The sequence below is a fragment of the Haemaphysalis longicornis genome, unplaced genomic scaffold, assembly GCF_048455015.1.
Source record: "Haemaphysalis longicornis isolate Haplotype H1 unplaced genomic scaffold, Haemaphysalis longicornis Haplotype H1 scaffold_35, whole genome shotgun sequence".
Classification (NCBI taxonomy): Eukaryota; Metazoa; Arthropoda; class Arachnida; order Ixodida; family Ixodidae; genus Haemaphysalis; species Haemaphysalis longicornis.
The window spans coordinates 226,025-253,236 of NW_027526352.1; the positions used below are offsets into that span (position 1 = coordinate 226,025).

Here is a 27,212-nt window from a genome sequence, read left to right on the forward strand (position 1 = left end):
CATAATGTACGTGGCTGACTACCACAACTGGCGGGTCACTGAACGCAACAAGATCAAAGCGCTAATACGCAAGTATTACAAGACGGCGCTAGGCCTCACGGAGACCACGAGCACGGCACGCTTACTTCAACTAGGCGTGCGCAACACCCTCAAACAGATCGAGGAGGCGCCGCTTATTGCACAGCTAGAGCGCCTCTCAGCAACCAGGAGGAGATGCCATATACTCAAGACCCTGGGTTACAATCCCCGAGCACCGGACCGGCAGTCGAGCGACTTCAGCGAGGATGCACGGGCCCACATACGAGTGGACCCGATCCCCAAGAACGTCCACCCAGAATTCAACAAGGAGTGGCGCGCGGGGCAGGCCAAGACCCCATCGAACAACACGCCAAGGATGAGCCCACGCGTCCCGCCGACGCGATGGCTGTGAAGGCTACCACGGGTACCACGACAGCGGCAGCCAGCGTGCTGTGCACGGGCGCCACGGACGCAGACGAGGCCGCCATCGCTCTGGCGATCTCCGAGGCTGAGTGTCGCACCGTGCTCAGCGACTCAAGAATCGCCGTGCGCAACTTCGCCAAGGGTCGAGTGTGCGCCCAGGCGGCTGCCATCATCGGAAAAACCAAGCTTCAAGACAGAGAAGTCCGTATCAAGTTGTTCCTGGGGCACAGGGGCGAGTGCGGAACTATGCTCAACCATAACGAGATGGCTCACTCGCAGGCGCATGCACTTACCTTCCGCTCCCCCGAGACCAACCGTCCGTGGTGGTTCGAGCGCAAAGACTGCCTAGCAAGCTACACCAAAATCACCAAGGCCTACCACCAACGTCGATGGGTAATGCCACCCCCCCCAACCAAGGACTGAGCCGGGAGGAGGCCGCGTTGATACGGACGCTCCAAACCGGATCCATCGTGCCGGCAACGCTGCACGTGTTACACCCAGGACTTTATTTGAGCGGTCTCTGAAAAGTGTGTAAAGTGGGGTCTGGCAGACCATTGGCACATCTTCTGGGACTGTGTCCGGTTTCCAGGCGACGCGAAATAGAAGAATTGTCCGCCGAAACTCCAAGAAGCACTGCGCAGCAACGACAAGTACGTTCAACTTTGGGCCCTACAGCAGGCTCAAAATAATTGGCCGCGTATCTGCTCCTTTCGTTGCAAATGCCATCAAAAGACAATAGTCTTTGTCGGGTTTTGCGAAATAAATGCCTCTCTTCGCTTTCCCGCTCACCTCTCATGTTACTCCTCTTGCGTCGCGCTTCTCCCAAGGTAAGGACGCCAAATGTTTCCCTAAATCATTTTAAATTTCCCGCGTTCCACTGCTCCAAACCGGGTGTCTCGATTCGAACGCTGCCGTACGGCGAAGACAAGCGTGAATTGAGGCGCCCTACTTCAACGTGTATAGAACCGCGTTTCCCTACTCCACGTGCGTTGCAAGCAGAACGTTAAACCTATCTAGTGGAACCTTGCGTAACTGTTGCCGGTTGATTTCTTAAAATGGCGCCAGAAGCTATAGTGGCGCGGGCGACAGCAGGCGACGGCGGAGTGAATTCTTTTTCTGCAGTTGATGAAGTATTTAATTTCGCAAAATTCAAGCATGTTTGATTTTTTATAAAGGAACACTGCAAATATCACTTCTGTATAGATTTGTTGTCTCATATTTGCGTAATGTCTTGTTCTTCTTCAAAAATGTTGACAAGTATGAACATTGCACCGGACATAGACGGGTAAATTTAGCTGTGACTATATAACACTATTGCGCAGGCATTGTTTTGCTTTGGTCGGGTGGCTGAATCGAGTCACAGACAGACAGACGGACAGACAGACAGACCGAAAAATTCCCCGCATTTCCCCGAGGGGAAGAATGTGAAAGTGCGAATGCACGAGTTGAATTTGCGCGGTTCGGTAATGTTCGCGAAAGAGAGATCACACAAACACACACACACACACACACACACACACACACACACCACAACTACAAAGAAAGAAATATGCATTTATTCACAGACACGTATTTGTGTTGTCGTTGTACTTGATTGCTAGAGCGGATCTCAGCTTTGAAATTTCGTGTCAGTACTCCTTTAGGCAGGTGCATTAGCCCTTCTCACGCCCGATTCTTGGCCAATCCCTCACGTGGGTATGTGCCATGTCAGCGGCCAGGCAGCGCGCGCCCATCTCCACGTCCGCGGACATCGCCGGTGGACGCAGGTTCAGGGTCGCTTAAGAAGTGCATTGCACTTAAAAGTTCTGGGTTTAAGTAGCCTAAGAAAAAATTGGGCCCATCTCCCCATGAGGGGGGCCTCAAGTAAATGCGTCGCGTGGGGGATGGATGGGTGTATTGCGTTAAAACGTTAGTGTTTGGGGGGTGGTGGTGGGGTGGTAGTGAATGTGTTAACTGTTATTGCTTATTACTTTTAATTATTATTATTTCGTTCATATAACAATTAATACTTTCGTGATTTTGCTACTCGAGTCCCCCCTCGTAGAGAGATGGGCCGAATTTTTCTTTTTTTTTGTGACGCAAGAAGTGAAGGCAAGGAGTAGGTTGTTGTAAGTCGTTATTTATTTATTTGTTGCTGTTGTCGTTGTATTGGACGCTGAGAACGACGGCTTTGTGGTCACTGAAGTGTACTGTTAAGGGGTCTTTAAGCAGTGGTCGTGCGTTGCAGCAACTGGTGAAGATGAGATCGATGCAACTGCTGCCGTTTATCAGCAGCTTCTTGACGTAGTTTCAATGAGTCAAGGATATAAGGCGCTTTCGTAGCCTTTGATTCTGTGCCGCTTTTGTGGCGAAGTGGGAAGAGCACCATGTACCTCGCGTTCGGACCACAGGGTCGTGGGATCGAAACCAGGCGCCGAAAACTGTTATGTTTATATAGTGTAGGGGGAGGGGTGCGGACGGACAACAACGCTGCACCTGTTGTTGAGAGCGAGGAGGGTACGGGGGAGAGACGCGCACCTGCGGCTCGCCGCGACGCGCATGCGCAGTGAGCGTGTGGACGCCGCCGCCGACGGTCGAGGGACATCATGCGACTACGAAACGCTCCGCGTTTAAACATTCGCCGCGTATCTGCTCCTTTCGTTGCAAATACCGTCAAAAGACGACAGTCTTTATCTGCTTTTGCGAAGTAAATGCCTCCCTTTGCTTTCCCGATCATCTCTCATGTTGTTCCTTTTGCGTCGCGCTCCTCCCAAGGTAAAGACGCCAAAGATTTGCTTAAATCATTTTAAATTTCCCGCTTTCCACTGCTCCAAACCGGGTGTCTCGATGCGAACGCTGCCGTACGGCGAAGATGCGCGTTAATCGAGGCGCCCTACTTCAACGTTTCTAGAAGCGCGTTTCCCTCCTCCACGTGCGTTGCAGGCAGAACGTATAGCCTATCTAGTGGAACCTTGCGTAACTGTAGCCGGTTGATTTCTTAAAATGGCGCCAGAAGCTATAGTGGCGTGGGCGACAGCAGGCGACGGCGGAGTGAATTCTTTTTCTGCAATTGATGAAGTATTTAATTTCGCAAAATTCAAGCATGTTTGATTTTTTACAAATATCACTTCTGTATTGATTTGTTGTCTCATATTTGCGGAATGTCTTGTTCTTCTTCAACAATGTTGACAAGTATGAACATTACACCTGACATAGACGGGTAGATTTAGCTGTCACTATATAAGACTATTGCGCAGGCATTGTTTTGCTTTGGCCGGGTGGCTGAATCGAGTCACAGACAGCCAGTCGGAGAGACAGACAGACAGACAGACATACAGACAGACCAAAATTTGTGGGTTTGAGTAGCCCAAGAAAGACTATCGTCTTTAAAAACACAGACCAAGCGACCCGGCAATGGGGTGCGTCGGCGCGGTGCAGAGTAACAGCTAACCCTACATCGACGCCACGACCGCGTCGCGGCGAGTAAAAACCGTCGTTTTGCACGCATCAATAAATTTATAGCTAACCTAACCTCACCTATCGTGTTTGATAGAATCGAAAGCCTTTTTAAACTCTTGAAACACTCCAATAGCAAACAATTCTTATTAGAAGTATATATATATATATATATATATCATCATCATCACCAGCCTGTCTACGCCCACTGCAGGGCAAAGGCCTCTCCCATTATTCTCCAATTACCTCGGTCCTGTGCCAACTGTGACCAATTTATCCCCGCAAACTTCTTGATCTCATCTGCCCATCTAACTTTCTGCCGCCCCCTGCAGCGCTTGCCTTCTCTAGGGATCCACTCTGTTACCCTTAATGACCAGCGGTTATCTTGCCTTCGCATTACATGCCCTGCCCAAGTCCATTTCTTCTTCTTAATTTCTACTAATATGTCTTTAACACCAGTTTGCTCCCTGACCCACTCCGCTCTCTTCTTGTCCCTTAATGTTACACCTATCATTTTCCGCTCCATTGCCCGCTGAGTCGTTCTCAATTTAAGTTGAACCCTCTTAGTGAGCCTCCAAGTTTCTGCCCCGTAGGTGAGTACCGGTAAGATGCAGCTGTCATACACTTTCTTCTTCAACGACAATGGTAGGCTGCTATTCATTATCTGATAATGTCTGCCATATGCACCCCACCCCATTCTGATCCTTCTAATTATCTCTGCCTCATGGTTGGGATCTGGGGTCACAACTTGGCCTAAGTATATATATTCGCTTACCACTTCCACTGCCTCGCCATCTATCTCAAACTGCTGTGCTGTCCCGAGGTTATTGATTATTACTTTAGTTTTCTGCATATTAATTTTCCGGTCCACGGTTCTACTCTGTTCATCCAGTGCGGAAAGCATGCTTTGCAATTCGTCCCCCGAGTTACTTAGCAAGGCAACGTCATCAGCAAATCTGAGGTTACTGAGGTATTCTCCATTAACCCTTACTCCCACCTGTTCCCAATCCAACGTTCTGAATACTTCTTGTAAGCATGCTGTGAATAACATTGGAGAGATTGTGTCTCCTTGTCTGACACCCTTCCTTATAGGTATTTTACTGCTCTCCTTATGGAGGATGATGGTAGCTGTAGACTCATTATAGATATCCTCTAGTATTCTTACATAATGCTCATCTACCCCCTGGTTCCGTAATGCCTGAATGACTGCTAGAGTTTCGACCGAGTCAAATGCTTTCTTATAATCTATGAAGGCTATATATAGGGGTTGAGTATACTCAGCGCACTTCTCTATCACCTGATTGATCGTGTGAATATGGTCCATTGTTGAATAACCTTTACGGAACCCTGCTTGTTCTCTAGGTGGATTGAACTCTAAGGTTGCAGAGATTCGGTTAGCGATTACCTTGGTAAATACCTTGTAGACGACTGACAGTAAGCAGATCGGCCTGTAGTTTTTCAAGTCCTTCATGTCGCCTTTCTTATGGATTAGGATGATGTTCGCGTTCTTCCAAGATTCCGGTACCATTGCGGTCATTAGGCATTGCGTATACAGGTTTGCCAGTTTTTCAAGTACAATTTCTCCGCCATCCTTCAAGAGGTCTGCTGTTATCTGATCCTCACCAGGTGCTTTGCCCCCTTTCATTTCTTTCAAAGCCTTCCTTACTTCTTCGGTCGTTACTGGTGGGATGTCTATCTCATCTGAACTACTGTCTCGTTCGGCATTATCCTGTATGTCCCAGCTACTGTACAGATCCCTATAGAACTCCTCCGCCACTGTGACTATTTTATCCCTATTTGTGATGACATTGCCTTGCTTATCCTTAAGTGCATACATCTGATTTTTCCCCACGCCAAGACGTCTCTTTACTGCTTTCAGGCTACCTCCGTTCTTTACAGCGTATTCGATCCTCTCCATATTATTTCCGTATGTCAGCTGTCTAGCGCTTATTGATTAACTTCGAGATATATATATATATATATATATATATATATATATATATATATATATATATATATATATAAGTATATATATACTACAGTATATATATCACAGTATATATATACTATATTTATATATAGTACTGCAATTTCAGTTGATTTTTGTTTTTGGAAGCTGTACTGTTTTTCGGCGATTCTATGGTTTGTGTTATAGAAGCTTAAGATTCGAGTATTGATTGCCTATTCTATTACTTTTGAAAAAATGAGCAGAACTGATACCGGTCGGTAACTATTCTTGCCATTTGGAACCCCACTTTTGAAAATCACGGAAAGTTTGGCATTTTTCAAGACATCAGGAAAATCCCCAGAACGTAGTATCAGTTTGCATATATGTGGCTGACACATATATATAGCGCGACGGCTTTTAACGGCTGTATTTTAAATTCAGCAATCCCACATGCCAAACTGCTGTTTAGTTTTTGAATCAAGCTCCGAGTTTCTGATTCAGTTACGGGGAAAAAAAATATTGTGCCTCCAGTACTAGATGGAATACAATGTTTTTTACTATGATTAACTGTGTGTGTGACCGTAGCAACACCCATTTATAAAAAGTGATTGTTAAACTTATCCGCCAGCAAACTCCCCGTGCACGGTTCTGCGACAATAATAACCTCGGAAATAACTCGTCTCTCGCCTTTCGCCGTGATATTAATGACCAATATTTTTTTTTGAACTTTGAATCGGAACTGCGATCAAAAACTGCAGGTTTAGTATGGAGATTTACAGTTCCTATACGGCTACATGGCGACCGTCGCATGGTTAATCTCTCTTGAAATATACTGCAGCCTTACACATCAAGATGTGTTTTCAGTGCATCAGACCGCTTCGGGTAGTGTTAGATTTTCAGCCCTCTACGGCAAAATGGAAGCGATCAGTCGGAGTGATTGTTTGGTTACTGGTCAAGTATATGAGCGGCTCAATGGTGACGCGTGCTGCTACTAAGGCCATGTAAGTGGGTTCGGTTCGCGGACGCAAGGCCGCTTTTCTGATTAACGCCAAAAGCAAACACTCGCATGCTTTCGAGTTTCGGATCACGTAAGCGATGTCAAGGTGGTCAAAACTATTACTTAGCCCTTCACTAGGCGTGCCCCATCGCTAGAGTGGCCTTGGCGCGTTAAAACACATTATTACTCAACATCGCCGAAGTTGAAAGAAGCACGAAAGCATTGCTACAGAAAAAAAGTGCATAAAATGTTCGTTAAAACCTTCGTTAAAAGTGCGTACAACCTTTGCTCATCGTCCTTTCAGTCGATCGTAAAGGCCTAAAAGACCAAGAACGGCTACGACGAAATAGCCATTGCGACGATTTTTCCCGCCCAAAGTAAACACGTCCACGAGTAGTCGAAATGTATACTGATACGTGCTTTATAATTTGAAGGTGCCATTTTACTCCTACTTCTTGATTGATACGTGTACTGTCGAATCCAGAACCGTTTGCTTTTGCGATTTTCAAGTAACGGTTTTGATAAAATAGAAGCCCGGTTTTATGTATGCGCACTGTGTGTAGAGATTTTAGCAGAGTTATTCGGTACCCATTGGACTTTGGGGAAATATGTCCGTCTTTTGTCTGGACGTCTTCGGCCCCATTAGGAATATTTGCGCTTTAGCGATTTTGGCGTGCAACGCAGTGGCATTGTGGCACCATAACGTGTTTCTCTCGCAAATGTGCATGAACTGGGTGATAAGAAGCATCTGAATTTTCTTTCTGAAAGCCAGATGTGGTCCACGTCATATTTCTTCGCTACCAATAGAAGCACAAGAAGGAAGCAGGAATCACCCATGGTGAGTTGCGGTAGGAACTATAAGAGGTACCTTGTATGGACCTTTTTCCAGTACCGGTCCCTCTAGCGGCCGCCACGGCGAACTAAAAGTGGCAGTAAGGCACACCCCCAAGAAAGTTTGGCTTTCGGAGAACTCGTGCACAAAATATCCTGGTCCTGCTGCCCCTCCCGCACCGACCCGTCACCCGCACCTTTCACATGAATGCCACGGTACGGTAGCAGGCGAAAGTTCTCGTGACTAATCTGCCGTGTTCGAAGCGCCCCCCCCCCTTTTTTCATTTTCGTAACCCCCTCAGTGGCAGCCATGTGCTGGCAGCGTGGTCAGTCTCAAGTGTCTTCGCCCCTTTTCTTAGAAAGCCATTATTGCATGCACGTACGATCCCACCACGAGGAGTCCAAAGAGAGAGAAAAAAAGAAAACGTGCAGATTATAGCCGCTCCCTAAGCAGAAAACCGAGGGGCGTGCTTTTGTTTATTTTGCCCGAGGCGACTGCCAAGAATGGCGGACCGGCAGCCCGCGCATGCGCAGATCGCTACTGGAAAAAGGTCCATTGCACTAGTAGAAGAATCATAATTCTGCTCATTACTCTACATACCGTAAAGGGGTTTGAAGTTGGGCGAGTTGGTAATGATGCATCTCAAAAAACAAACTGAGCGCATATTAGGGGGACAAGAACACATGAAGACAGCACAAGCGAAGAGCCGCAACTGGTTTATTATTGCCCACATGAAAGCCTTGAATTCCCAAGCCGAAATCTGCACCCCTCTCCCCCCCCCCCGCATACGTCCCAGTTCTCGGCGCACTCAGACCGTATGAAAATGGCTAAAGTTAGCGTGATATTTAAAGGCGGCGATAAAAACGAGTTATCTAATTACAGGCCCATATCCGTCCTACCCGTGTTTTCTAAAGGCCTTGAAAAAATAATCACAGGAAGAATGACCACATTCTGCGAAAAACATAGTATAATTACCGATTCCCAATTTGGTTTTAAGAAAGGGTCTTCGACGGAATCAGCGCTACTGGCACAAAAAGAGTTAATTTTAACGTCGTTTGAAAATAAGCTGCTAACGCTAGCGGTGTTTGTAGACTTCTCAAAAGCTTTCGACCGGATTAACCATGTAACTCTGCTCACAAAACTTGAATATTATGGTTTCAGGGGTGTATTCTTAGATCTGCTACGAAGCTATCTGCAGTTTCGGAGCCAGATTGTTGTTATTGATAATAAAATATCTGCTAGTAAACCTCTAAATTCAGGAGTACCCCAAGGAAGCATCCTTGGGCCATTACTGTTCATACTCTACATAAATGACATTGTGAATATTTCCACCTCTGCAAAATTTGTTATTTACGCGGATGACACTACATTATTCTTTACGGCAAAGGAACCTACACGATTGTTGCGTGATTCCAACGATGTGCTGGCAACGCTAAACGCCTGGAGCACAATCAATGCGTTACAAATTAACACCACAAAAACTAAAGCCGTGCTATTTAGGCCAAAAAATTCGCAAGCCTATATTGATGGTTGCCTGCACATCGGAGCATCCGTTGTGAGTACTGTGTCCCACTTTAAAAGTCTCGGTGTTTACTTTGAAGAGACCATGACCTGGAACAAACATGTTGAAAATGTGGTTGGTAAACTTTCGCGTTCTGCTGGGATTCTTACGAAGTTGCGGTTTTTCTTACCCCAAAAAATCAAGCTTTTGATTTACAACTCTCTTTTTTTCTCCCACCTCAATTACTGCTTACTTGTGTGGGGCAACACAACAAATGCCAACATTAGCAAACTCCATTTGATACAGAAGAAAGCTGTGAGAGCAGTAGCGAACTCGACGTATGATGCGCACACAGGACCACTCTTTGAAACTATGAATATCAGTCCCGTTACGCATTTATATAATGAAACACTAACTAAACGGTATCACAAAGAAAGAAAAAAATGCAGTTCTTCTTTTTTACATATTGCAAACTTAACACCCCGCAGTCACAGCCATAATACACGTCATGCAGAACCATGGCTTGTTCCCATCCCGAGAACAAATTATGGCAAACAGCTGCTGTGTTATACTTTGCCTACGTTGCTAAACTCGGAATATAACCTGTGATTTGTAATTTTTGTTCCCTTTCGGTCTTCCTACATATTTGTCTGTATTTTTCTGTATTTCGAACTACGTGATGTCAGTATTTTTCGATTCCTTAGGTGTCATGTCTTATCATTTTGTTTTTCTACCCTGCAGGTTGTCAGTATTAGTGTAATCTTGGGCGGGTGTATTTGTGTTTGCGTTTTTTGCCGCTAAATGCGGTGGTGCTGCGGTGTTGTTGCTAGCTGATTTTATTGTATAAACGCGAATTTTATGCATGCGCAGCTTGTGCTACAATTTGAATGTGCACTTTTACATGACCTGTACATTAAGGGGCACGGACCCCGTCAAGCCACTTTATTGGCTTTTTGTCCGTGCTCCTGGTATCTGTAAGGGTGTAGATGCCAAATAAACAGATTGATTGATTGATTGATTGATAGAAAAAACCGTAACAACACCACAAAGCAAACTTTGGGGCGCGTGGGTGGCAAAAAACTACAAAAATAACCGCATCACACATGGGTTAAGAGCCCCCTCCCACTGCCAAGACGCATTCCCAGAAGAGGTACCAAAATCCCTCTCAATGCGCATCTAACTATGCGACTGCTCGACTAAGCAGCAGGGCGATCGAGGGATGACTGATGCAAACGGAACCAGCTTTTATGATGTGACTGGCTTCTAGAATGTCTCGCGTTTGCTGGTTCTTGTGTCGGAATGGGATGGCTGTGCGCTCAGACACAGGGACACAATCAGGTCTGCATGCGCAGCCATGGGAAGACAAGTGGCTCAGGTCACGTTTTTCTTAGGAATAGTTATATTCTTTAATCCTGACATTTCAACACCATCCCATTTGGCCAATGTATACTTTCCCACAGGCAAGTGGGATCGAATAAACGACAGAACGAACACTTCTTTTGTGATTATTACCATATGTCCACTGACGGTTTCTTGCCTTTTTGTTTTTGTTCACTCTTGGTCCGATCATACCCCGCTTATTAGGAGCCGAAAACACTACCTTCACCTCATACCATCCTGCCACTTTGTTTCATTCCGTGATGAGACATCCTATGAACATAGGGCACCACGCTGAAGTTTTTGGGTTTTTCTGTTGGTATTTCAGCCCCTTGTCAGATTTTGCCCACTTTAGCAGCTTTTTAGCCCTGGCCCTGGCCGTGTGCGCTGAGAACTGTGACGCATGTGGGTCGTGTCGATTGGGCGCTTTGCTATTCAGGGCTTTGATGTGTGCAATAATAAACAAGTTGCGAGTCTGCGCTTGGGCTGTCTACGTGTGTTCTTGTCTCCGTTAATTTGCGCGCAGTTTGTTTTTTAAGATGCAAAATACATACAACCCTCCGGGGCGTTTTAAAACCGGTACATGCAATGTAAAGCGTTTTTATTTGCCTTCATATGATGTCAGTAATGTGATTAGAGCAGTTGGGTTGTGTGCGGATGCTTTTGGGTATACGGATACAACTGACATTATAATTTTTATGTTTGCATGTTGCCAAACATATTACTATGTATACACACTGCGTTCCAAAACTGTACATACTGATGCCTATATCTGCTAAAGTTATTTTCATTCATGGCTGAACTTAGCACAAGATCGCCTTGTAGAGAATGCTCATGCGTATGATATTGTAACATGGCGGCACAGCCAATGACTAGAACGATGGTTGGAGGATGAGCAACAATCTATTTACAGAATTTGGAATGCGGCCATAACCGCGCGCTCTGGGACCGAACCACTTCTTCGTCGCCCTCGTTGTCTTCTCTGATGAGCCGTGGCTGTATGGGGTATCGGCCGCCTAGGTGTCCCGCGACATTACCCCCCCCCCCCCGGTCGAGGGCGACCGTCCCGGTCGAAGTTGCACCGCGGTGACGATGGTGACGCAGATGAGCAATGTGGGAACACGCAAGCCAGGCATCATGCCCCTCACAGCATCGTCGTCATCGCAGATGCTTGTGCGTGACGCCACATGCGGCTGCTGTCTTCATTATCGGTGATGGCATAACATGCCCCTTTCCCCGAAGGGGACCGTCCAGGTCGAGGCCGCTGTAGCAGGATGAGCTCGGTGAAGGTGAACGATGTGATGAGAATAAAGAGTGAAGCTCTTGCCACCACAGATGTAAGTGATGGGATTGGTGAGCTCTGGGCCACAGCAGCGACGCCCACAATGGAATGACGAACCGGTGAGGGCTTGCTACCACGTCGGACCACTGGGCTGGGGACCCGTCGTCGTCGTCGGCAGGTCAAACGTCGTCGTCGGATCGGCTCGTCACGGGCTGGGGACACGGGGCGGGGGGACGTCGTCGAGTTCTTGTAGCGGTGGGGCTGGGGCTGCCCGACGCGGTTCACACACCCTCGATGATTCCACCAATGCCGATGAGGTGCGAAGCTGGGCCGAGGACGGGGATGATGACCACCACTCTCCACCAAATGTAACGTGGCGGCAGAGCCAATGACTAGAACGATGGTTGGAGGATGAGCAACAATCTATTTACAGAATTTGGAATGCGGCCATAACCGCGCGCGCTGGGACCCAACCACTTCTTCGTCGCCCTCGTTGTCTTCTCTGATGAGCCGTGGCTTTATGGGGTATCGGCCGCCTAGGTGTCCCGAGAGACGAACATGCATTTGTCGGACTAGAAGTAAAACCCGCGTTTCACACGTCTTTCCCAATGTTATCTGGTCATTACAAATATTTAAACTCCTGGCTCTTTTCATTGCTTGTCTGCACTAGGTTGTGACGGACAAAAACTCTAAGTACCTTTAGGAATACCAGCCATACACAGACATACACAGCAACAAATATCTTTAGGACTACCAGACATACACAGATATACACGGTAACAAATACAACGACCACAATTACGTGAAAAGTGAAGTTTTGGGGGGCGCTTTGCGGGATATGAGAATATTTGAGAAATGTTGCGTTCTATCAATGTGCGGGGAACTTGTTAAAAAAATCTGAGAGAGGTGACATGATTCTGCGTGGACATATTTGTAGCCCCCGGCCAGAAGCTGAGAAAGGTCGAGGCATGATTTATATTGGTTCATCTATCAGCGCGACTCGATATTGTAGATTCAGAGGAGCGGTGAGGTCACTCTCTGGAGATTTAAACGCTTCCCCGCCTCGAAAGCACACAACTCTTGTGCCAGGCAGACCCAGCCAACGAAATATACATCATGAAGGAAAAGAACTTACCGAGACTTCTTTTCTCTTACAAAGAACGGTCAACGGGCTTACAATTGCCGCCAATGGGTTTTCTCCGCAATTTCCTGGTGTGGGTGGCTGTCTCAGTAAAACTTCAATTTTGGTTAATTTTTTCCCTCTCTCGAAAGGTGTGTTTGGTAAATCACGAGTTTGTTAAGTCTGCATGTGCGAAGCACTGCACGTCAGTTTGTCTTAGCGAATTGACGGGGGACTAATATGGAAGAATACCTTGGAGGCGTTGCTTCACTTGTCCCCCAATCCCAACATTACCCGTGCTGCTGTAGACAGTGTCGAAGCGATTTTGCACGGTTGCTGCACAGACCCCCAAAATTGATCGCCGGAGGGAAAAAGACCTTCTGTTTGAGGAGACATCCACACGCGCTTCGCTCCGACAACGGTGGAGTAATAGCTTTCCTTACGCCGAGTGTACAGTGTGCTTTGAAAACACAAAGCGTCATAATAACCTTTGCGGGGCATTGTACTCTTATCTACGCTACTCTTATCTACGGTACAGTCCACCAAGTTGACAAAGGTTGATCCTGGGTATTAATTTTAAATGATCGAGGGTAGTACGCTGGAGAAGGAACATTGACGTTTTCGCTACTTGTTTCCGGGCCACGCTGGCGGGCGTCGGCCTACAGCTCTCGGTGACAAAGACAGACGCCATGCTTGTGCATCCATACGCCGCCGCCCGTGCACGAGCCCGGCGCCTGACCATCGACGGTGTGGAGCTTCAGTGAAAGACCAGGGTGCGGTACCTGGGACTCACCCTGGACCACCGGCTGAACTTCCCGCAGGCATCCAAGGACCTCCGAGCTAGGGCGCAGCTGGACACCACGGCAGCGCACAAGATGGTGGCCCGGGACCGGGGTTGCTCACAGCGGATGGCTCTCCGGCTGTACAACGCTTCCGCTGTGGGTCTCCTCATGTATGCGCTGCCGCTGGTGAGCCTGCGGAAACTGACCTGGCGGCAGCTGGAAAGGAATAGCCGCAAGGGGTTCTGCGCTTGCCTCGGCCTGCCCCAGAGCTCGCCGTGCGAGAAGACGCTGGCCGGGGCGGGGGCGTGAGCTCTCGAGATTACGCTGACCGGCGGTCACTTGGCCAAATTGACCGGCTGTGGCGCGCCGAGGGGGGCGGCCCGCTGCTGCAGCGACTGAGGGGCCACAACCACTCGCGCCTGGGGCGCATGATCGCACTCTACGAAGAGGTGGTGGCCCCCGTGGATGTGCAACCTGGTGGCCCGGCTCTTGCTCCAACAGCTGACGTTAGGCTGGACATCACAGGTCTGCGCAGCAAGCGGCTGACGCCCCCCTGTGGACAACTGCAGCTGACACGGGGCGTCATCTCGGGCGACCTCGAAAGCCACGCCCTTGTTTCCACGGACGGCTCGGTGCGGCAGCAGCAGGGGTAGGCCGCAGTGGCCGCCGCGCTGGGAGGGGCCACCCGGCAGGCGCGGCTGCCCTATGCCTCATCTTCGGCCACAGCTGAGCTGGTGGGTGTCGGACTGAGCCTGGAGCTGCTGCTGGACGTGCAGCCCTTGCCCGAGCGCTGTGCCCTGCTGTGCGATTCTTGGGGGGCCCTGGCGCGTCTACGGGACGGCGACTCGCACTCCCTGTTGGTGCGGGGCATCCGGTAGAAAGCGGCGCAGCTGTCGGACCGGGGCACTCGGCTGTGCCTATAGTAGGTGCCCGCCCACATCGGGCTGGACGGAAACGAGCGGGCTGGACGAGCTGGCCGCCGTGGCACACGCGCTTCCTCCCTCGGACATGGTGGCCCAGGCGGCAGCGGGCGACGCCCACCTGCTCATCCAGCGACCCCTCCGCACCAGGCATCCAGACCCGCGGCTACGTGTCGCAGGGGGTCTGCCGCCTGTGCGGGCATCACGCCTGCCTCGTCGGCTGCGCTCGGCCGTCCTGCGCCTCCGCGTGGGGGCAGCGTGGACGGCAGAGTGGAAGCACCGACTGGAGCGGTACTTCCACTTCCGCCTGCACTCACGGCCGAGCCGCCGTGCAGTCCCTGCCGCATGTACTGTACGAGTGCCCCAATTTGCGGCAGGGCGGGCGGAGCTTCTGGCCGTGCTCCGATGGGTGCGGCCACTCGATGAACTGCTTTGGCCCCCAGGAAGTGCCAGGGAGCGGGACAAAGTGCTCGAGGCCCTGGGAGCATACCTGGGGGCCTCGGGGCTCCACAATGCACTAAGCTACAACTGTACGTAACTGCCCGGGTCGCAGTGTTGTAGAATCCCTGTGCGTGTATTTGTGTGTGTGTGTGTGTGTGTGTGTGTGTATGTGTGCAGGTGTCCTTTTTGCTACTCATTCGTGTCCCGTATTTTTATATTTATGAAGTATATGTCAAGTGATTCGTTTTTTTGTTTTTGTTTTCTTTCACCAAACGTTGTATATATGTTATTCTTGCCCATTTGTTATATATTTATGTTAGTCCTCTACCCTATCCCCCTATTCCTATGTACTCTTTCCTCCCTATCCCACCTCCCCTACAGAAGCAGGTGTTCCGGTGTCCGCCACTAGGCGAGACAATTTACGCCTGTTGGTGGACCTTCCTTTCTTGCTTTTGTGCAATAAATACATACACGCATACTTGTTGTATAACTGACACTGGGTGGTGCATATGCAACTAAACGAACTTCAGACGAGTACAGAGTAGCGGCATCGGGAACATCAAGGAAGGTTAAAAATCGTCCGTTAGAGACTTCGTTGGGCCAGCCACAGTGCAAAAAGCCTGCAATGCATCGGTTCAGTGGTTGTGCACAACTTGCAGTTAAATCGCATTGGAACTGCACATAAAGCAGTGCAAACAACATTTAGTGACGTTCAACACTGACTGTGCACCATAATAAATTTAGTAAAGCAATAATTTTTTTATGCTTTCCGTGTTCTGAAACTAAGGCTCTTGCGTTGTGCTCTAGTTTGAAAAAAATACAAAAAATAATTTAGACAATAAAACAACTGTTATCTGAACTTTGGTGTGCTACATGCTGCCTTGTAAAACTTTCTTATATCTTTTGACAGTTTGTGTATTTATTTACTGTATACAATTGTAATAAAGAACAAACCCCAAATTCTTATTTAACCACTGAAACACTCATTCCGCCCCCGCCAGAAAAGAACGTCTCTGTATACTGAACCGCAAGGGTTGTGGTGACCGTCCCTTCAATAATGCCGATTGCCAAGGCGAAGTATTTGTTTACAGAATACAATTGTGTATGATAGGCTCCATATGTTTTAAAACAGTGTTGAGCCAAAGATAATACTGAGTTCATTTCAGTGATAATGTAAATACCTATGCAGCGTAGGCAGTGTGTATTAAAGAAAGATGTGCGCTGGATTTTGGCAGATGCAATTTTTAAAACTTAATAAACAATACAATGGCGCCACGACGTGCAAGGCTGGCGGGCGAGCATCTCTCCCGTTGCTTAAAAGGTATTTCTCAACCCTCCCAACAGCAACTCAGGGTCATGGTTTGGGCCTGTTGGTGATGCATAATGGAAACTGAAAGCGCAAAATAGACACGGACAAAGACAACTCAGACAACTCAGCCGTGCGAATTCCGTGAAATTCATATGTTTTAAACTTCAAAGGGTGGACCAAAACAGGAGGGGAACAGCGTGACAGGTGATCCGGTGATACAGGAGAAGCAGTTATGTGGCAGGGGCAGTGGAAGACTATCGTCTTTTGACGACATTTGTAATGGCTTGAGAAGACGCGCTGCCATTTCATGTTTACTGTTGAACAGGTGATTAAAAGAGACATTCATACTAATGCCTAAAGCCCCAAGAAATACACACACACAAACGGACAAAAATTGACTGAAAAATGAAAATTAAGCAATTGCAGGGAGCGGGAAAGTCTACGGACAGAGTGAAGGAAAAGGAAGGTTGCGTGTGCGTCTCTGAGGAATTTCTGCTTCTCTGGGCACGATCGTGGCCGGAGTACTTGCGCTGCCAGGTCACCAGTCGAGGTGCATGGTGGTGCGGCGTGTGTAACGAACCCGGCATTCTTGGAGGCGCCGCTATCCTCTTCCGGGACCATCCCATGCGGCGAGTTGCTTGCAGCGGGGAGTCCTCGTGGCTGCTTGTGTGGACGACCACCGGAACAGAGGTGGGATCCGAATGCCCGACTGCATAGTGTCCCGGGCACACTCCATACTTACTACGTTTCTCCATTTTTTTCACCACGAGATCATCTCTGCCGGTGTTACGCTCTCAATGGCCACTCCATTTTGGCTGTCGCTTGGCTTGTGCTCATGTTTTAACTTGTATCGGTAAGTGCTGCAAAGCACGTGAATAAAAGTGCGGCGCGGGCTTTGCGTCCTCTGATATTTTCCATTTCACATTCTTACTTTTCAGCTGGCCTTTCTTTTTGTGGCAGGCCTTGCTCGTCTTGAAATGTTCCTCGCAAGATAAGATTGCAATTTTTTTGACGGCACTACAGCGGATGTACACGTATTGAAGTTCAGAAGCCATTCATGACCTCGGAATGGCTTGCGTGAGGTTATTGCGTTCCCAGACACTTGAATTGTGAATGCAGTTGTAAAGCCCATCACGCAACATAACGGCACTTGGGTTATACATTTGGTGAGAACAAATACAAAGCGCTAAGGGGGTAAGTAAAGGCCCCGTACTGGAGTAATTCGAACATCAATGACACCAGCACTAGCCACGTGAAATTAAAACATGAGATATGCCGTTGAAAATTTCATCCTTAGCTATAGGGTAGTGCTTTTTGCGCTTGTAAAGCAAATACAGATTTCAGATGGTCACTCGATATTCCATTCGATATTCCCGTGACAAACGCTAGTTTTAGTTAATGACCCCATCGTAAGGCAACCAAGACTATTTATAAACTCTGCTAAAATAAATTTATGTCCTTGGAGCTTCTGGTGTGTCAAATTAAAGGTGTTGCTGCAGCAAAGAAAGTGCTAAAAATATAAATGCATACCGCTGATCTATCATCAAGACAATCATAGTGTAATTCGTGCAGTAACTGCATAGACAACTCTCTAAGAGCCCGTGGTGCTAAGTGTTCTTTCCAATGCCAGAAACATGGAGGCGGATCTCGGGGGTTGCCAGGCACCACAACAGGAGAACGGTGTTGCCGCAGGCGCGTAACTCAACGGAAATACATGGCCATGGACTACTGTTACAATCGCTGTGAAGTCATTACCCTCCTACCCACAGGAAAATAAAAAGCGTACAGCCGACACATCGTTGTGGGGATAAGTACCGAAGAGACTCTTAAGAATTATTGCTAGCGTTCAAAAAGCCATTAGTGTTTTCGGGGAGGCAGGGTACCTAAATGGCAAATAAAGATTCTCGCCGAGCTTAACCCCAACATTTTTGCCAACTCTAGTAGTTGCGGCTTTCGTAGCGACTTCAGGTTCATGCCTGTCTCGAGGGCTGCCAACTGTTACTACCGAAAATCCTTTTTCCCGACGCACCAAAGCAGCCTCGCGTCAAAAGAGTGATACAATTTACTTCTCTCGCTACACTTTGTAAGAGCCTGGTAATCCCTCAAACAGAATCGCTTGGCACTCACCAAACTTTGCAGTCATGCATCCGCGAAGTAGGTCCCGATGCTCTAGAGTCGACCCATGCCTCATGGAGACGATCCTTTCCGCAGTGGAGATGATCTCGCCGTGGTGGAGGTGATCCCACTTACTCCCAACCAGTGTTACGGATCTGGTAGCGTGACCGGTGATGGCGTCCGTTGGTCCAGAGATTTCGCAAACATTGGGGCCGAGTAGCGCGAAGAAAAAAACTCTGTACAGATATTTACACCGCGTTTCACTGAGTGAACTGTTTTTTGAGCTCCTGCGCGTGCAAGATTAAATAACCAGGTTGGGTCCGCCCTCTGTCCCCTTTTTTCCGCTGCCTTTAGGAACTCACAAATCAAGAAAATTCGTGGCACTGAAACTGACGTCCACACACCCACAAAGAGAAGGCACTTTTTGTCTAGCACAGGTAGGCATCCGGCTGACTTATGTGGTGCAACCGTCCTAAAGTCGAAGCCCTGAGGACTATCATCCGAGGTTGAAGCGACCGGAGGACGCCTGGGCGTGGTCTGTAATCCGGCGTCGAGCGCTCGTTGAATAGCGGCGTCGCGGACTCACAACACAGAGGCCCCGCCATGCGCGCCTCGCAGCAGAAGATTGCCGCCGAAAGTTTAATCCTGCATGCCTCTGTCCATTCCCCCCTAAAACATTGTCGTCTGTGGTTTGCCTTGTCGTCTGGCGCTTGGGTTACCCTAAAGTCGCAGAAAGCGGCTTTTCTCCAGCAGCAGAGTCAGTCGACCCTGCGCCCTTGCGCACAAAGCCTTGTTTCTCACCGCGATAAGGGCGGCAAGGGGGGGGGGAGAAGAGGGAACTGTCGAAAACAGGACGACAGAGGATTGGGTGATTGAACCAGACAGTAATGCAGACGGTCGTCGCAATGCCAATACGCCCATCATAGCACTACTGTCAAAGTTAACTTCAAGGCTGGTGCTTGCCCTGGCCCGAAAAATGTTTCGCGCGGGCTCTCGCAATAGGCTTAATACCTTAATATATTGACGCAATTGGCTTAATAATTTACCATCGTCAACACGGTGGACTGCCCTACTCCACTTTATAGTACACATGAACTGTACTCATGGGCTGAGTACACATGAGTACACATGGGCTGGCACAATACAACAGACAGCGTGCACGCGCCCTTACAACCGTTGAAACAGCACATCTCCAGAGTTTAAATGCAGTTAAATGCATTGATGTTGCTGCAATTGTTTAAATCAGTTGCGTATCCCGGGACGTCTATCGGGGGCAGTTGTGGTGAGTTTGTTAGCCTCCTTCCTTGTCCCAACCCATATTGTTGACCCCCTAAAAACTGCTTCTTAATATGTTCGTGAAGACGCCTGCTGGAATCGAAGAGTTTGTTTTATTGACCTAGAGTATCCTTCATAAGCCTTATTCTAGATAGCTGCATCATTGTTTCTACTCCATGAACCAATGTGTATTTACTTTCCAACACCAATTTTCCAACATCATGTGGTTATTGCGAAAAACTGGGTACTCAAAAAATCGATGGAAAGCTTCAGTTCCATATGTTCTTTCCCCAAGTCTTTTTCCAGTGCGGCCAGCATATTTCGAATTTCCTCCCTCAACTCTTTCGTTCGCCATTTCTTGGGGAGGCATGAAGTAGTTTAGGCTGGCAGCAGCAGCTTTAGAAATATCTTCAAAAATAAAAAAATAATAAAAATCAAACAAAACAAAACGAATCATAGTTCGGAGAGTGCGCAGATCAGTTCGGAGAGTGCGCAGTCCCCTGTACTTCAGCTGGCAAGTTCGAATGTCCGGCGTGTAGATTGTTCCGTTCGTAGCCACTTGTAATGGAAGGGCCTTTCAAAAACGGCGCCACAGAACAATGGCAGTTGGGTTAGACATTCGCAAGGAACAAATACAAAACGCCAGTTGCGAGAGAGAGAGAGAGAGAGAGAGAGAGAGAGAGAGAGAAAACATTTATTCCGCAATCACCAAAAAAAGTCCAGGTCAGATAAATATCAAAGGCTGAGGCACCACGGTCTTCATAGTTGTCCACAATATCCTTGAAAATCTTCTCGACATCAAGACAGGGAGCATCCAGGGCCGCTGGAGCCTGTATTCCGGGCGGGGCAACCAGCTAAATCTCCCATGGGTGATGCTCGCCAGAGGAAAAGGGTTTCGGGGGGAGGCATTCCCAGTAGGAATAAGTAATAGAGGAGTATCGCCGCAGTGCGGGCTGGTTGGGGGACCTGAGCACTTACGTAGGCCGTATTTTATTTATTTATTTATTTAAACATACTGCCAATCCCATCAGGGATTTTCGCAGGAAGGGCTTGAGACATAAAGTTACAGAGTAGGTGTACAATAAGACACACACATTAACAATTGAAATCTAGTAACAGAATCGGATTAACAGAACAAAATTGTAACAGGATTCAAACATGTGGGTTACTAACAACGTGCAAGTACAAAGCAAATTCACATACTCGAAAATTGTATGAACTAGTGATAAATGTAACGCCGACAATGATAAGCAAAAGTACTGCATGGGTAAAGAATTCAGTAAGAGAAGTGTAATATAAGTACATAAAGAACATGATCTGAAAACAGAGTATTTGAGCTCAGGAATAATTTTTTAAGTGCAACGTACAATACTGAAGGGTATTTCATCTTAAGCATAACTTAAGAGTACGTAATCAGTGGGGTAAAATATATCCACAAATACACAAACGAATATCACCTAACTGTTTCCCCTTGCATTTTGTTAAGTTCGTTTTCAACCAGTGTTAAAAATTTATCTAATTGAGTACTGCTCGAGAGATTCGGATCTAGTTGATTCCATTCAGTAATTGATGATGATGATGGTTGCATTTTAATGGCGCAATGCCAACTGGGGCAAAGAGCGCCAAAAAAAAGATGGTTAGCTACCACATAATAAAGTCAATACTAGAAGTGAATAGCACCAGAAGTAAAAACAAATAAAGACAATGAGGATGGCTGGTGTAGAGGGCCAGGTTGTGATTATGCATGATACGATATGAGATTCCGAAACTTAACTTCTGACAGATAATTAAAAACACGTTTGATAGTAAACATTGCTTCATCGCCTAAGAAGTGCGATGGGTGGAGTGGGATTTGTTGTCTGTAGATTTCTGGAAAGTGTTTGCGTCGTGTGGTGTGAAGTGCCTTGCATGTTATTAGTATGTGCACTACGGATAGGGCCTCTCCGCACCTGCCGCACTGGGGTCTAGGAGATCCCGTCAGCAGATACGAGTGAGTTGCATGCGTGTGCCCCATCCGTAGCCTAGCCAAGGCGGCTTCTGTGTTTCTGTTGTGTGAGTCAGCTGTGTACCGTCCCAAGTGTGGCTTTATTACATGTAGTTTGTTGTCAGTCTGTTAGTCCCAGTGTGTTTGCCATGTTCTGCGCAGGTGTTGTGTTATGTGTGGCTTGAGGTCTGTATATGGTACGCTTGTTATGTCTACAGTGTTCCTGAGTGCAGCAGCACCGGCCCTCTCGTCTGCCAACTCGTTCCCAGCGATCCCAGCGTGTCCTGGGACCCAGCAGAGAAGCAGCCGATGCTTGTCCGCATACACCGACATGATAGTGTTGAATACAAGATTAACTATGTGGTTTTTGGGGGGTGTATGCGATGACAATGCGCGAACAACACTCAAAGAATCTGTGTAGATGATAGAATTGGGAATTTGATTTTCAAGGATATGTCGTACAATCAGTAAAATTCCGTACGCTTCTGCTGAAAATAATTGTTGTGTGCACGCTCATGGTTCTGGCTGCATTGAAATTCGGACCATGAGCAGCGCACGACACCATAGTGGAGGTTTTAGAAGCGTCACTGTAGAATTCAGCACGTGGGTATTTGAACTGCAAAGAAAGAAAGTGCTGCAGTATTGCAGCTCGCGGTACACGATTTTGTCAAGCTTTATAAAAGAAAGGTCACAGGACACAGGGCGAACTTGCCAAGGCGGTAAAATGTTTAAAGAGGATGACCTGTACACGTCTAAAAACGAAGCACTCAGATCCGAGGCTTGCTCTCTCGCTCGAAGTGAAAAAGGCGGAGTAACGGACGGGCGATTTACAAACAGCACAGATGTGGATATATCGTTAAGGACAGGATAAAAAGGGTGGTTATTCTGAGATGAAATTTTAAAAGCATAAAGTAAGTCCATGTACGTTCGCTGGTTCTCAAGGCTCCACTTATTACATTCAACATATAGACTCTCGACAGGGCTAGTGCGAAAAGCACCCGAAGCAAGCCGTAGCCCCAAGTGTAGAACTGGGCCAAGCATTCGCAATGCTGTTTTACTCGCCGACCCATATACCACACTGCCATAGTCCAAACGAGACCCAACCAAAGCAGTATAGAGCCGTAGTAGGAGTTCTTTGTCAGAACCATACGAATTGTGGGAGAGAACCTTCAGGATATTCATTGTTTTAAGACATTTATGTTTAAGTTTATTGATGTGTGGAATGAATGTGAGTTTCTGGTCAAACAGAACACCTAAAAACTTGTGCTCCTTGTTCACAGGAAGCGACACGCCATTAAGGGTAATGTCTGGGTCTGGAAGGATCCCGCGCTTCCTAGAGAACACAACGCAGGAGCGTTTTGCAGGATTCAATTTAAAACCATTTTTGTCTGCCCAGCTGGCAAGTTTCTTGACGCCGAGCTGGACTTGACGTTCGCATATTGACATATTACAAGATTTAAACGATATCTGCACGTCATCTACATACATAGAGTAAGAAATTGTAGGCGGCAGTGCCTTCCCAAGGGAGTTCATCTTTACTATGTAGAGAATGCAGCTTAGAACTCCACCTTGAGGCACGCCATTTTCCTGCACGTGTACCTTTGGCAGTGCAGAACCAACTCTCACGCGAAAGGTTCTCTCTGACAAATAACTAATAACGGTATTTAACATGTTACCAGAGACACCGAACGACTTAAGGTCAGTAAGTATGCCATAACGCCATGCGGTGTCATAGGCCAAAAAACACCGTAAGACAGAATTGTTTGTGAATGAAGGCATCCTTAATGTATGACTCTAGTGCCACAAGTTGATCGTTTGTGGATCTCCCTGCCCTGAAGCCTGCCTGGCAGCTCTCAAGAAGACCGTTGTACTCCAAAAAGTACACAAGCCTCCGGTTTATCATCTTCTCGAGAAGCTTGCACAGGCAGCTGGTCAGGGCAATGGGTCGATAGCTAGCGGGAGAAGAAGGGTCCTTCCCTTCTTTCAAAAATGCTACAACTATGGCATCCCTCCAAGACTTTGGAATGTGCCCCGAAAGCCATATCTTGTTGAAAAGGTGAAGAAGTGTTACAAGAGTGTCTGTGTGTAAGTTCTGTATCATTGTATATGTAATGTTTTCTGGTCCTGGAGCTGAGGGTTTACACGTGCTCAGAGCAGCCCTCACCTCATGTAGTGAAAACAGGGAGTTGTAAGAAGTCTGTGATTTGTTGTTGTCGTGTAGGGACTTCTTTTCACAAGAGGCTTTATACTTCAGGAAAGTGTTCGTGTAGTGTGCTGAACTGGACACGTGTTGGAAGTGTTGTGCGAGTGTGTCAGCCTGGTTTTCCAGTGTATCCCCTGTTGTACTGACCAGGGGCAGGCTGTGTGTATGTTGTCCTTTGAGTTTGCGTATACGTGTCCATAGCTTGCGTGTGTCTGTGTATGAGTTTATAGATGTTATGAATGAGCGCCAACTCTCTCGTTTTGCCTCATGGCGCACACGTTTTCCTAACGCCTTGGCCCGTTTGAACAAAATGAGGTTACCCGACGTGGGGTACCGACGAAGGACACCCCACGCCTTGTTCTGGGCCTCTCGCGCCCGCCTACAGTCCTCATTCCACCACGGCCTCTGCTGGTTGCGCGGGGCACCAGAGGCGTGGGGAATGGACTTTCCGGCGGCGTTGAGGATGTGCGCCGTGAGGAGTTGTGCGGCTTCATCTACGTGTAGGTGTGCTATGGATGTGTGGTGTAGTTTCGATGACTCTGTAAATGTGTTCCAGTTAGCTCGTGCTTCATTGAACCTATTATGGGAAGATGAACTGCTTGGGCCTTTACCTATATATCTAAGTGAGGTCGGAAAGTGGTCACTACCATATGGGTCAGTTCCCACACCCCACTCGAGAAGAGGAAAGAGAACTGCGGAGCCAATAGCCAAGTCAAGACATGAGTATGTGTTGTGTCCTATGTTATGATATGTAGGCTGTTTATTGTTGAAAAGGCATGCTCCAGAAGATGTCAGGAATTTCTCTATCAGGCGACCTCGGGCATCCGTTCTGGAAGAGCCCCAAAGAGAGTTGTGAGCATTAAGGTCGCCTGTAAGGATGTATGGTTCGGGCAGCTGGTCAACCAGCGCCTCGAAGTCGGAGCTCGTAAGTGCAACATCAGGAGGAATGTATATGGAGCATACCGTTATCAACCTATTAAACATTATTAAGCGTATTGCTACAGCCTCAAGGACGGTGTTCAAGGTGACAGGGTGGCATGCTAAGGATTTGCGGGTGATTATGGCAACACCGCCAGAAGAGTGTGTGCAGCCATCCCTGTCTTTCCTGTATACCATGTAACTATTCAAGAAATTTGTGTGTTTGGAATTCAGATGTGTTTCCTGGACACACATTATACTTGGCTGATTGGCATGCAGAATCTCATAAACGTCGTCAAGATTATTCAGAAGGCCTCTGCAGTTCCATTGAACAATATTTTCTCTTCCCATTATTATGTGTTCAGAGCTACTGGAGTGTGACTATTTATGTAGGGTCTTTCGGGGCTTGGACTCTTGGAAGGGGTTTTCTGGCCTTCTCTACTGACCTGGACGTCGCAGCCCGTTCCTTCCGCTGCGATGAAAGCCGGAAGGGCTCGACGTCCATGTCATCATCTGAAGGCAAGGGGGTGCCCAGCGGACTGGGCCCCCTTGACGTGGTACCCTTTCGGGTGTTCTTTGCCTGTGCTGCCAGTGCCGAAGGCGTGGGGAGCACCACAGATGGCACAGGCAGTGAGGCGGGGGAGGGGTCGCTGCGACTGCCTCCGTCTCCATCTCGTCCGGGCCCTCGCGTGTGCTTCGGGCCGGTAGAGAGGGGGAAACGGTGGGTGCAGCAGCATCCCCACCGGACGTGGATGCCACCACAGCCGCTGCTGGCTCAGCGAGCGGTGCGGAGGCGGGTTGGGCTGCCAGAGGCAACCCAGGGGGGGGGGGGCGGGGGCGGGACCAAGTCCGACTCGCGGTACTGGGTCCCCGCCGAAACCAGACGCCGCTCCGCCCCCCGGCGAGCTGCGTCGGCGTACCTCCCCAGAGGGAAAGAGGCGAACCTCTTCCGCGCCTCTGGGAAAGTGATGTTTTCAGTGACCTTGATGTTAATGATTTCCTTTTCTAATTGAAACTTTTCGCATTTTCTGGAGTAGGCCGCATGTGGACCCTGGCAGTTTACACAAAGAAGTTGTTGCACGTTGCAGTTTTCGGCCGGGTGATCGTGCTGGGCGCATTTTGCGCAGGTAAGTCGGCCGCGACAGGTGTTTGTGCCGTGCCCGAACCGTTGGCACTTGAAGCAGCGCCGTGGGTTCGGGATGTAAGGCCGGACTGAACAACGAATGTAACCTGCGTTGATGAATTCAGGAAGGGTCGCCTTGTCGAAGGTTAGGATGAGGTGCTTTGTCGGTATTTGTTTATCGTCTCTGCGGATGGTTATGCGCCTGACCGCTGTTACGCCCTGACTACGAAGGCCCTCCAGCAGGTCAGCTTCAGATTCATTGATTAGGTCATATTCGGAAATCACGCCCTGGGAGCTGTTTAGGCTGCGGTGGGGTGTGACTCGGATGGCCAGATCGGCGATGCGGGTTTGTGCAAGTAGTTTATCAGCCTGATCCTGGCTACTGACTTCAACAAGGATTTCACCGGTTCTTTGTTTTTTGGCTTTATATGATTCGCCGATGACACCTTCAAGAAATTTGGAGACGAGAAATACTGACTTTGAAGCAAGAGGGTTCAACTGGTCAACTGATTCTATTACTAAGAATTGAGGGTAGTTGTTCGGTTTCGAAATACTCAAGTTGGGAAGTGGTGGGAACGAAGCTTCGGTGCGGCCCCTTTTCGGGCGCCGATCACGTTTGGGGGGGGCGTTTGGAAAATGCCATATGATACATTGGAAAGCAGGGAGACGGGGGTACTTTCTTCTTTGACCTTACCCTGGTAGCCAAAGAGGTCCCGGAGCTCCCTGCCTGGTGAACAGACAGGGAGCCCATCCGCCGGAGCTTGACCTGGGCTCCGACGGCCACCGTTCGTGGTTTCTAACCCTCCACCTATAAACACATCGCCACGGTTAGATCCAGCTTATGTTTGGGGGCTCGGGGTCCGCGGTATCGCCAGTACCGTCACCAAGATTGCTCAAGGTGCCCCGTGCGGGGCCATTCAGTAATTGCTAACGGAAAAAAAAGTACTTAAAGCAATTTGTGTTAAATGAATATTCGTTTAGTCTCATTGAATGTTTTAGGCGTGTCGTTCTACTTTGATCAAACGTAATGTAGGCAGATAAATCAATGTTGAAATGACCGTGAATTAGCTGATGCATAAATTTTACACCTGCCAATCGTGTTCGATTTCTTAAGGTAAGTAAACCAACATTTTTTAGGAGTTCGGTTGGTGAATCTGCAAGTCTGTACCGATTGTATATGAACCTAACCGCTTTTCTTTGTATTCCTTC

General features: G+C 48.1%; 1 pseudogene; it reads right to left on the reverse strand.

The window, feature by feature from the left end:
• Positions 1-552: 552 nt before the first annotated feature.
• LOC144177946 (uncharacterized) overlaps positions 553-27,212 on the reverse strand; it is a 30,571-nt pseudogene continuing 3,911 nt past the window's right edge.